The sequence below is a fragment of the Brachionichthys hirsutus genome, chromosome 8, assembly GCF_040956055.1.
Source record: "Brachionichthys hirsutus isolate HB-005 chromosome 8, CSIRO-AGI_Bhir_v1, whole genome shotgun sequence".
Lineage (NCBI taxonomy): Eukaryota > Metazoa > Chordata > Actinopteri > Lophiiformes > Brachionichthyidae > Brachionichthys > Brachionichthys hirsutus.
This window is the reverse complement of record NC_090904.1, coordinates 4730056-4742598: the sequence shown is the minus strand read 5'-3', so window position 1 is coordinate 4742598 and position 12543 is coordinate 4730056.

The following is a 12543-nucleotide window of genomic DNA, read 5'->3' as shown; positions in this document are numbered from 1 at the left end:
TCAAGGACAAAATAAAAGAAATGTTTAACACAGTTTCCTGAAGGGAGGGGGGGGGGGGGGGGGGGAAAGGAGGCAGAGCGATTCACTTGAGATGGAAAAAATCTGGCGGCAGTAACGTTGCTGTGCAGCAGGCGACTCAGAGTCTGTGTGTGGTATTCGTGCTCGCCTGTCTCCTCTACAAAGGAGGAACGGGGGAATCGGAAGGGATGGAAAGACAGAGATGGTGAAGAAAATGAGAGCAACAAAGAGAAAAATAAGTAAAGAAAAAGCGAGTTGATGTGATGGAAGAAAAGAAACAGGGGAAAGAGGGAGCGAGGGAGAGAGGGCAGTGATGAATGGCACTATGCTTGAGCGGGCCTTTTGACTGAGGAGAGAGGGACTGAAGACCTATTGTTGGAATCCCATTCCTCACTGTATTGTCCGACCTTATCAGTGTAGGGTCACCAAGAACAGTGAACTCCCGCAAGTTCTCATGTGTCCACAGCGCAAAACTTATGAGGAGTTTCACATGTCATGATAAACCATACAAATACATTTAGATGATACTGATGACTCAGTTCCAGCTTTCCCCAAACAAATTATAAAAAAACATCTTCTTTGGTATCATGAACATGACTCCACCCATTTTATCACGTGAAGTTCAGTTTACTCCCATTGGAGGTCAGCCTGTGAAACTTTGACAGAAGAATCAAAATGTGGCATTTCTAAAGCACGGTGATGACAAACAGACGTTCCTTATTTATCAGCCGCTGTAAAACAAGCTCCCCGCCCTTCTTCTGCCTCCACTATCCCTCGCTCCCTCGCTCCCCCCGTCTCTTCAAGGGAGAAAACAGAGAGGAATCATTCAGTGACTGAAAAGGTTCAAGTCTAGCCAAGGGCTGGGGCTCCTACGTCTGCCAGGGGCACCTGAAGAGGGGCAAACATTTACCGGCAAAAGAAAAGAGGGGGAGAAAAAAATAATCCACTGCCTGCCCGAGAGCTGCAGCGTCCGCCGTGAGTGGCGGTGTAGAGCTCTTGGAGGGTTTGTCACGTAATTGAGTCAAACGTTGACCCCCCTCGTTCAGCCTGCTTCTGCAAATCTGCCGTTCATCTCCTCTTCATCCATCCATCTCATACTCCTCTTCACTCTGCCCTCCCTCTTCTTCCCTTGTTTTCCATTGTCTCAGAGGATGATTGTGCTGTGAGTCAAACCCAGTCATTTAGAGAGGGAACGGGTGTGTGTGTGTGTGTGAGGGGGGGGGGGGGGGGGTGCACAGGGACCTGCTGAGGCTTACAATCTTCCTTTCACCCCAAATCTTACTTACCCCAAAACACTCACTCTCTCTTCTCTCCTGCTTTCTCCCCCTTTTCATTCCTCCTTTTGTTTGCACCGTGGGATGAATTTTAATCAGTCCACTCTCCACCTCCGATTATCAGTGCCCCCTCATCCCCTCCCCCCCCTTTTCTTTCCCCAGTCAGGCCGCTCATTGCCCCATTTTTAACTTATATCCAGCACCTCCGTCTTTTTCTTACACTCCTCTGCCGATCAGCCGCTCAAAAGCCTCGTGAAGCAGAGGGCACAAGATAGAGGCCTTTTGATGCGAAAGGAAGTGAGTATTTGCTGCTCCGGGTTTAGCGCAGGCCAAATGTTTTTAACAGGCGAAGGAATGGACGAGAACCAGGTGAGAGGGATAGAAAGAAGGCCAGGAAGAGAGGGATTTTAAGGAGGAGGAGAAGGGTGACAGAGAGAGCAGGGTCGCATTCTGTTTGTGGAGAGCGATCATTTTTAAATGCCCCCTTCAATGAAGAACACTTTGTTGGCATAAGGGCTCTAGTGTTGTGCTGCCTTTGTGGTGGCGTGTCCCGTGGGACAGAGCCAGTCAGGGACACCGTTGTCATTCGCAGGTGCTCTTCTTAAGATTGGACGGACAAAGTCCTTTAAATACACCTTTAAAAAGCGAGAGTAAAGGTGTGTCGCTGTGGAGGAGAATGGCTGTCAGCCATTGACATAACAATGTAAACTGTCACGTCAATGAATGGCAATGTCAATAACATTGCAGGAGGCAGGATATCTCCAAAAACAAAGATATTTTTTTATGGTTTGGCCCATCATCCACACAAAACCGTATATTTCTGTCACTAAAAAAGGAAGGTTTTTGAAAACTCCATCACAAGTGAAGATTTTGGGAAAACTCCGGTTACGCGTCTGGACGCCGGTAAATTGAGTTTTAAGTTTAGAAACGTCAAAAGATATTTGTTTAAAAAAAAAACCCGGCTATGTGTGTACATGGACTGAGTTTGGATTTCTGAAAACGGCCAACTTTTTTTGCCCACCCCTTAAGACAGAAGAGCTCAGAGATTTATTTTTTTATTTTTTGAACACTATATTTAGGATCTCATTACGTTGAAGCCTCACGAAACCTCAAGAAATTACAGCACGCATAATCTGGATATGCAAAGTCTCAAGTGATATGCAGTAAATCTTTTTGAGATTCCATCTCTATCTCGCTATCATCTTTGTATAGCTACAATTGCATAGTATTAAAACTGTGATTTAAAAATAAACCAATAAAATGACATGAGCAGCAATTTTACACCATGAAAACTCCGGTTTGTAAATTTGCTCCAGTTTCCCTCCAAAGAGATGCTTTTTCAGGACTCGAATCTGGACAGAATTAGAAACCGTTTTAGTGTGTTTTAACACAATAACAGTTTAAAGTTTGTCTTTTTTGTGTGTGTGCAGGGTTGGATCAACATCCCGTCAGACTGATAATTCCACTCTGGATCACAGCCTCGGAGGAGGAGCGGAGTCCTCGCTGCCCACCTCTCTCCCGCTCTGTCTCTTTTCTCTCCACCCGGGTCCTCCTTGTGGAGTGTTTGTTAGGAAATCCTGAACAAACCACAGCTGTTTGTTCACCCTTTGTCAATGACGGCTTTTTATTGACTTCTACTATTGACAATTGCACGACTCCTGTTGGCCTCACACAGGCTGGATAACGCTGTGCAAATAGGCGTATGTACACACACATGTTCACAAACCGCCCCAAATACACCCACAACTGGTGTCCAAATTACCGAGCGCACATCATGGAGAGGGAAGATGAGTTAGATTACTGTATATTGTAGAGTTATATAAATATATTAACATCAGGCTGCAGAAAAAGAAAAAGTTAACGTTCCCAGGCTTGCTGAGTTGTTAAGCTGTTGGGCTCCTTGTTTCTTCGACACTTCCTGAATGTCTTACGAGACTTTTACGTTTGTAGAATCCATCACTATTGGCGAAACAACAGTCTCAGTGGCCTGATGTCATGCACAGCCATTACACTCAGCGTTACGAATCCATGGTGGACTCTCCAGAGTTTTTGGCTCTGACTCACAGCAAAAAAAAAAGAGGGCTAAAGAAGGGATGGTAAGACACACTGGGTGCAAAGGAATGAGCGAAAGCCAGATAGGAGATGGAGTACTGAGAAAGTGGCTGACGAAAAACACACAGGGAGCGGAGCAGCGCTTCCATGTCAATGGAGGAGATCATGGATGCCAGTAGGGGGCTCAGCCATTAGCACAATAGGCCCCCGACTGAGCCAAGACCCTTAATACCCGTACTCCTATTTCACACATCTTTTCAAAGCACCCATGCAAATCCCATCCAGCTCCCCCCGGCCTCCACAATCTGTCCGGACCCTGTGATTGCAGCCAGCATGTGACAATAGCGAGAAAAACCTCTGGTGATTCTAAAGGGCCATCGAGGGTCATCAGGACACCTTGTCTTTGTGTATTGGTAGACAATAGCTAGATTTCAGGAACAGCAGCAAAAGCTTCCTCTGTCCTTGCAGGGAGCTGTTAAGAATGACAGGGGCATCAAGTGTCGGTGATAAATAGGTAATTATCATCTGATCTCGGGTGAAGTGTGGAGCTAATCATGAGTCACTGTGTCAAAATGACAGCTGCCAGTGAACGCCTGTCGTGCTAAATAAGTACTTCAGGACAATTGGTGTTCGTCAAAGTTTCTTAAGTTAAACATGTTTTGGACAGTGTAATGCCTAGATAATGAAATTAGGCCTATTTAAAAATATAACTATACACAAATAGTTTAAAAATAATCCTTTCAATGTAATTACTTTCCTCCACACTTCTAAAAAATAACCCAAAATGCCTCATCAACATACAAATTAAAGATCTTGAAGTCGTTTCGGGTTTGATCTGGACGCAGCATTGAGAGAGACATGCAAACATTTATCTTCGGCCTAAAGGAAAACATCTTGAAAAAGTCGTCATTCAGAGCAGGGAGGGGAAAAATACACCTCAACGGAGCCTGCTCCGAGGGAATGCTGGCTCCGAATCAAACACTGGAAACGGGTTGAAGAAGGCTGGGCTTTGTGGAGTAACAGGGTCGTAACACAGCGAGCGGTGCTGGGTAACCCAAACATGATGTACATTAGAAACATAACACAACCTTTGTGACTTATTTGCATGAGACTTTCAAAAGGTTTTGTTTGCAATCAGGAAAATTTGATCTTGAAATTCCTTCTTTTTCTCATCTTCTTAGCTGCAAAGGGGGCTCATTGCATCAGTACCCCCAGGGCATTATCAAGCTAATAAACTAGGCTTTAGTCATGGCCCAGCTCAGGTCCTCTAGCCTCTCAACCCAGCTACTGCTCTCCACTCAAGCAGACCCCCTCCTCCATTTACAAGGCCCTTCAGTAGCCGACTGGTTGCTAGACAATGTGCCTGGTTACGTGGGTTATGTAAAGACCCTCCTGCACACAAAAGCCAATGTGGGCGCCTGTTATGTGCTGCTCTTCACAGGCCCGGGTCAGTTAGCAGAAGTGCTCCGGTGCTAACAATCCAAGGATAAAACGTTAGCCCTTCAATGTGTTTACGGAGAGGAGAGGAGAGGAGAGGAGAGGAGAGGAGGTAGTGATATTTTCGCTGTGTGGTGTAGACAGAAATTAAAATTTACCCACAATGTCCTTTCAAGACACGAGGATCTATTATTAGCATTTCTATATTTTCAACACAAATGCTATTCTTACACCGGTCTTAGTCAATGTTCATATATTACTATCCTGGGAATTGCAAGGAAGTAAGTAAGGAAAAATAGAATCTTCAGACTCCATCACAAAATTAGGCAGCACGTCTCTGTATCTAATAATAAATCATAGAGGTATCAAATAAGTTTTACTGAATCATAAGTTAGTACCTTGGAAAAAAAGCAGTTCCTAGATAGATAGATAAATAGCCTACACTGATATTGTGTAGCCGTATTTATCTATCTACAGCTCGATGGTGTTTCCTTCATGTGTCTGCCTGCACAGGTGAAGACAGACAGTGAGAACCCTCCAGGCAATAACATGGCGGTGAGCCACACACCTCAGACACACCGCCAGTGTGCTCCGAAGGCCGACCAGCAGTGGAAGAAGTCTTGAGGTAAAGAAAGCCACCGTGTGTGTGAAGGTTCAACTTAAAGACACACAGCTTTGGTTACAAGGAAACACACACACAGAGATCCCGCTGATGTTTGTGCACCACGGGCTGCCTCCGAGCACACCGCCTGTAAGGGATCAGGCATGATGTCGAGCCTCAGGAACATGCCCAAACCCCGACTCTGTACTATCAGCACTTTCCTTATTAATCATCAGTGTGTAAAGGTGACACTGGTTTTGTTTTTCTTACGATATAATGAAAGACATATGTCCAGTTTTGACAAAATAATTTCACATCTGACAATTTCCATGTCCTTTTGAGGCAAAACTTTTACATTCTGTTGATTTGAGTTCTAAACCAGTTTTCAAACTCAACCTCAAATCATTCATCAGTTAACTGGGATAATCATTGTGAAGTAGTTGGTGATGAAAACATCCGTATTTGCATCCCTGCATATTGCAGCAAACACATGGAAGCCATATCCTCAGGTTACATCTACAATACAATTGGCAGCAACTTGTGAGAAGTTTGTCTGACTCTAATTAAACTCTATTAATTTTCCATCTGTAATCTCTGAGCTCTCACCGCATTTCCTGTGTTTATCTCAAGGGAACTCACACTTGCACAGTAAAAACTAACGCTGATGTGTGTGCAAGTAGAACGTATGCATATCATTTATTTTCCATGACAGCAAGTGACGGTCAATATTTTAAATGCAAAGGAGGTCCAACCTCTGCTTAGATGAACCTAAGATGAACCTGAAGCAGAGTAAACTTACACTAATTGTATTTTTATACACGCTCTGGACTCCAGTCTAGACAGTCACTTTCACCCACGGAGAAAGAGTGCCTGTGCGCCTGAGCCACACACACACACCTGCACAAGGACAGAGACACACAGATACAATAGAGTTTATAGACACTTCATGCATTCCCAATCACCCTCTCACAAACTCAGCCTGACAAGCTGGAGCATGTGTGACAGAACTTGCTGGCTAGAAAGAACCCCCCCCCCCCCCCCCCCCCCCCAGCCCCGAGGCTCGGCTCTATCCCACAGGAAGCTGGAGTGTGAGCTAGGACACACAAGATGAGGGAGGAAGAGGGGGGGGGGAGTAGCCGTAAGCACTCACCACCAACTGGGATTCAATACAAATGGATCTGATCTTTCATTGAACAGTGATTTGACAATGATTATGATTAAGATGAATACAAAAAAAACAGAAAGATGCACACATGGCATCCAACAACTATTATTATTTAAAGCATGAACTGATTCACAACTGAATCGAATCAGCGGGCATTTTCATGTCTAAATCATCTAATCTAACCTAAATCAATATCTTCAGTCACTGTTCTCAATGCAAGCAGTTTGTAGTCATGCAAGTTTGGGCCCAAAGGTTCACTTGACTCCGGGACAGTCAACAATCACACAGACACGTTGACATGTTCAGCAAGTGCTCACCACATTTCTGCTGCACAGCTGCAGCCAGAGACACTCGATAAATAACCCCCTTTGATCCTGCGCGATTCCGGGTTTTAAACTTTGAGCATCCAGCGATTGTTCTCTAAGGGGTCATAAATTCTTGACTCCAAAAGATGTGTTCCTCTCACCCGCACCGGCGGCACAAAGACAGGGTGTATGATCTGTCCATCTGTTAGCAAACGGGAGCTTTACGTGGACTACAGGTGCTCAAGGGCCAATAAATGGGTCAGAGCACGACAACTGCCTGCACCATACTGAGTAGAAATAACAGGACCAGAATGATGACGGGGGGTTTCACCGATAGGGGAACAGTCCAACAAAGTCAAAAACCTGCTGCAGATTCATCACATTAGGTGCGACTGAAGTGAGACCATGTTTAGGATGGATAACCGACTAACATTAAAACACTTAAACGTGACTTTTAATAAAGCATGTGTCAATTAAGCTTTGTCAGTAAATACACACACTTGATCTCCCTTGAATGTCTTCGCTGATCCTCCGATTTTATTCTTTTACTTGATTTTAAAACAGGACAAAAATTACCAACAACAAAAGAAACTGACATAATAGAAGAATCTTAAAACTGCCTGCAGGTTGGTAACAAAGAAAGATGTAAAAATAAAAACCTGAAAATCAAAAAATAATAAAGCAGCGGTTCCCTACCTTATTAGCTGATGACAAAGAACAGAGTATTGCAGTTTCGGTTGTATTGCAGTTGTATGCCTTTGCCAGCGTGCCAATTTGCAGTTAACATTCTTTGAATGAGTTTGAGGATTGGCAGAAGGTATTTCTGCGCACTTCCTGTAGAACCTTTAAGTATTGACTTATGTGTGCAACAAAAGTCTAATTCCACACGTGGATTCACATCCTTGACCAATAAAGTTGATTCTGACCGAACCAAAACAATTTCACGATGGCTGATTTCAAACTTTACTGGACAGAGACATTCCTGTGAGGAAACTGCAGATTCGGAGGTGAGTGAACTATTTCCTATAATTAGGAAATGGATTGCTGAGTTATCTGCGAGGTCATAGTGTCCTTGACCTTTGACCACCAGAATCTAAGCAGTTCATCTTCCATTCTAAGTGGATGTCAAATTCACACCAGGTGATGCTGATACATGCAGTTAGCCAGCATTCACCATTTGACATGTTTTAGAGATGGTAACAGATAGTATAGAAGTGTAACGTCCCAGTTTGTGAGACTATAGAGAATACGACATAATCTCTGTGCAAGCGTGTTCACTGGTCCATTCTGCCATTCCATACTATTTTCCACGGGCTGGAGATTTACCCCAGCATGTACTGAAAGGCAGCGATTCACAGATTAAAGTAAAGTAACACAGCGCTGACCCTCGGCGTATTCAACTTAATCTGGTCCCGTAAAACCCTGGCATAAATGCCCAGCGTGGGACCTGGATCCTCTGTGTAGTCCAAAGACCATGGGAGCGTCTCTGTCACAGCCTCGTCTTTTCTCCGTGCGCCACCCTCCCTCTGAAAGACACTATATGCCCCCCCCCCCGTGCTCTCCCTGAAACTCCTGCAAGCAGGTGCATTACTGTACGAGCTCCTGTCTTTCAGGACAACCTTAAACCCACTCTGCACACCCCATGGCATAAAGACTATTGGTGACAACAAGAGGAGCATTAGGTGGAGGAGGAGGAGGAGGACGACAACAGCGCCAGACCTGAGAAAACAACAGCTGTGACAGCCGCATTGTCATTCCAGCATTTGTCTCAAGCTGAGTGCAGCAGCGGGTCAGTTCACGGCACCTGAACCACAGAACTAACATGGGTGTTCATCCAAACGCCGCTTCGCAGCCTCGGCACTAACAGCAGCTATTCTTTACAGCTGTAACCCTCGGCTGGTTATTAGTTTAAGCTGCGTTTGAAGCAAAAAAAATGTCTCAAATGTGACGTTTTAAAGCTGTTCAACCAGAATACCCTGATATTTAAAAGACAATATGATTCTTATCACAGCAAATCAACCTCCTCCACTTCGCCCTGTCCTTTTGCATCGTCCTCCCCAACAACAGCCGCTCTCATGGCCTCCCTCACTACGTCTTGGGTCGACCTCTGGCCCTGTTCCCTGGCAGTTCCGATCCTCAGCAGCCTTCTACAGACACAGTCACTTAAAAGACAAAATGATTAGCTGATTAAAATGACAAGTTGCTGCCTACACCACTTTCTATTCATTAAAACAGCTTTAAGTAGGCCTATTCTACATTCTACAGCTTGAATTAGAATCTTTAGGATACTTCCAAAATGAGTCTTGACATTCTCCCAAATCCAACTGAATCCCCGAGCAACCGTATGTTCCACTGAAACAGAAGCGCGATTCCAGTGTGAAGCTCGCCACCACCAGCACACCTGCATCCGTGCAGTTACGACGTGTAGGTGAGCCATTGCTGTGGGCCTCCTCCAGGAAAAAAGACCTGCAGGGAGCTTTGTGTGTGTTTGTGTGTGTGGCCAAAACCAGCGGCTGCCGGAGCCGAAGATACAACAAACTGTCTTGTGATTTTAAATCTGACAGTAATATTTACCTAACAGCCGTGCTGCCACGTCTTTTCACTGATGCTTTACTTTGAAGGAGAGAAAAAAGAAATGTCTCGGCACACGCGCATGCCTGTCTGCATCATCACGCTGCAAATACAATAAACCTTGGTGGCTTTTTTAACCTTGGGCTGCTCTTAAACACAGGAGGCTTCATGTTTCATGTTTCAGCACACGCACTATAATCATGTGTTTCTCAGAGTCCTCCTTCACTGGCTCTCTTTTTGTTAGTTACCAGGAAATAACAGCCCTCTTCATGTAATTAATGGGCACAATTATGTAATTGAGGAGTGGTCTGCAGTTTGCTACAAATAGGACCAGATGTCCCGCAGCCCTAGGATTCTGATATCTTACAGTGGGGTCAGCGTCCATACCAAGACCTAGTTTGCCCCCTTGCAGTTACCCAGACCCCCTTTTCTTTCTCTTGTAAATAAAGACTTAATGGTTTACAAGCTCTCCAATAACCGTAATACCTTCAGAGGGAATTAGCTCACAAAGCAGCCAGACACACAGTCTGGAATGAAACAGGGAGGAAGACATACACAGTCAAGAATTTATGACCATTCTGTTCTTTGAAAATACTTTTTATTCTTTGTCTTTGTGTTTTATTCTTTAAAAAAAAAGATAGTTGGGTTTCCGATTAAAGCCTCTGCGAATATTAAAATCTGAAACTAGCTTCTGATCTATTTATTTATATAGATTTTAACCTATTGTTAAATCACAATTACACTTAAAGTGTGGACTGAGGACACAGACTTAAAAAAAAATCCAAGTAAATGGACCACAACCTTTATCATAGTTGAGTGTGAGCAAAGTGACAAAATAGTCGAGTTTCAAATGTATGGATGTTTCCATGCAAGTACTTGACATAATAACACATAAATTCAACAAACCTTCTCCCATTGTGTGTTTGCATGCATGGACATGTGTGTATGCATGCTTGTCTGTCAGTACATTGTTGGGAATCAACCACTGTGCCAACCAGCATGAGAAGAATTCTAACTGCTGTGTAATGCTTGAGACAGTAAGGCGGTGCACCGACTCAGACAACATAAGGCCTTATCAGAAATATCAGCACTGGCACTTTCTCTCAACGACTCTACATCTTTTACTTTGTGTGATCTAAAGCTGATGGCACCGAGAACATCAGGGAATCTATTCGGGCCTATTCGTGACGAGCAAAACAGTCGATCCTGGCATGAAATACAGAGGAAACATATCATCCCTAATCTGATAGAGACGTGAACTGCCTTTGTCTTGCCTGCTTCTTGGAGCAAATCAGTTTAAGCCCTTGGAAGTTATTTTCTATTCAAAAAAGGAAGAAGAGAGATGGCAAAATGCTTCATAATGAAACTTTTATTCCCCCCCCCCCCCCCCCCCCCCCCCCAGGTGTCAAGCTGTGGCATCCAGCACAATTAGAGGCATCGTGAAAATGATACACACCATCTCAAAACACTGCAAACCGTAATTGTTCAAGAGACGGCAGAACATTCAGATGGCGAATTGAAGTTGAACATGGCCGGGCCGGGCAGGCATTCAGGACGGTTGAGTTGTAAATGTCTTCCAGCAGGAAAAGCCAAGCGTTCAGAGTAAGGCAAGCAGTCTGGAGTCGACAACTTTCCCCCTGCTGCAGCTCCTCCCTGCAGCCCACCCAAGAAGCAGCCCATGGGCATAAATTTGAGAGCTTGACTCGCTGCGGATTTAAAACAATCTGCATGTTTCTCTCTCTCTCTCTCTCTCTCTCTCACTCCTCCTCCACACTCCCTCTGAAATGTTTCTCTCATTCACCCTTTGCTCTCCTCTGCCCTTCTTTCCTTTCCAACAAATTCCACTGTTAATGAAAATAGAAAGCTCTTTCTCAGCATGTGCCAATAATATTATTTTGCTAATTAATTTGGCAAAATATGCAGCAAATGCAGAGGAACGGTATTTTCCTGTATTTGGGGTGATACCCTAACGATTCTCTTGCTTGTTGTTCCCTACTGTAAACGAGACGACGTCGAGGCTTTTGGGCAAGACAAGGTTAATTATAGATCTAACAGAAAAACGACGTTTCAGAAGTAAGTTGTTTTTCCCTGATTGCTTGATTTCCGCTTTGACACAAAGCGCACCGCTGGTTTCCTCTCTATTGCACCAGACCACAGAGAGCGTAGCTACAATCAAAAATATACACACTCCCTTCATTTCAGTTTAGGCCTTCACAAATGCATCATTCCTGTTAGTCATGTGCTGCACAGTTCCTCCGTCTGGGTTCACTTCAGCTGAACGGGCTTATCTTTGAGGTGAGATTTGTTGAAACTCGTGCCGCAAAGGTTCCGAACATGTAACGTCTAAATAAATTTAAAAAATGAAGGCCCGGCGTTTCCAGCGAATCATCAGCGAGGGTCTGTGAGTTTCCTTGGATGACAAGTCAGATCAGTAAATGTGACGCCGTTTGCCTGATGGGGCAGTCACCTTTGACCCACAGCAGATTCATGTCAGCGTATCAGTGACGGCTCGGCCTGCATTTGGCTTGCAATGGTAGTAAGTTATGTGCGCGCGTCACCGTGCATGTGCACCCACTTCCTGTTATGGCATCTGATCTGGTTAACGTGGCATCAGCAGGCCGCTGTAGATTCTCACAACTGTCACTTACTTACCAGAGCAGTGAAACAGGAATAGAAAGAGGTGCCGGCAGCTGAGCCGCAGAGGACGGCGATGAAGGGTGGGAACGCTTCTGAGGACGAGGAAGAGGAAGGAGAAACATTTGGAAGAGAAATAATAGAGGTCTTGTTTTTAACATTAACTTTATGCAAAGCAACAACACCGATGTTGTTTGGATCATTCCATTGTTTAACAAATCAGGTTTGTAAAAAACAAAATGTGGAGATGTTCTTCTTTTCATTTCATACTTAAACTCTTCATTTCTCAAGGTCTGGATTTGCTTTTTATTGTTAGATCTTAGATGTGAAATGAATGAGAAAACTCTAAATTTTTATCTTGAGCTCTTGAGAATTGTCTTTATTTTCACAACTACTGTACAATCTTGTTCTAAAATTACAAATCCTCTACAGTAAAGCTACGGACACTGTTCTCTTTGTGAGCATTGATTGAGGGGAATCCTTAAT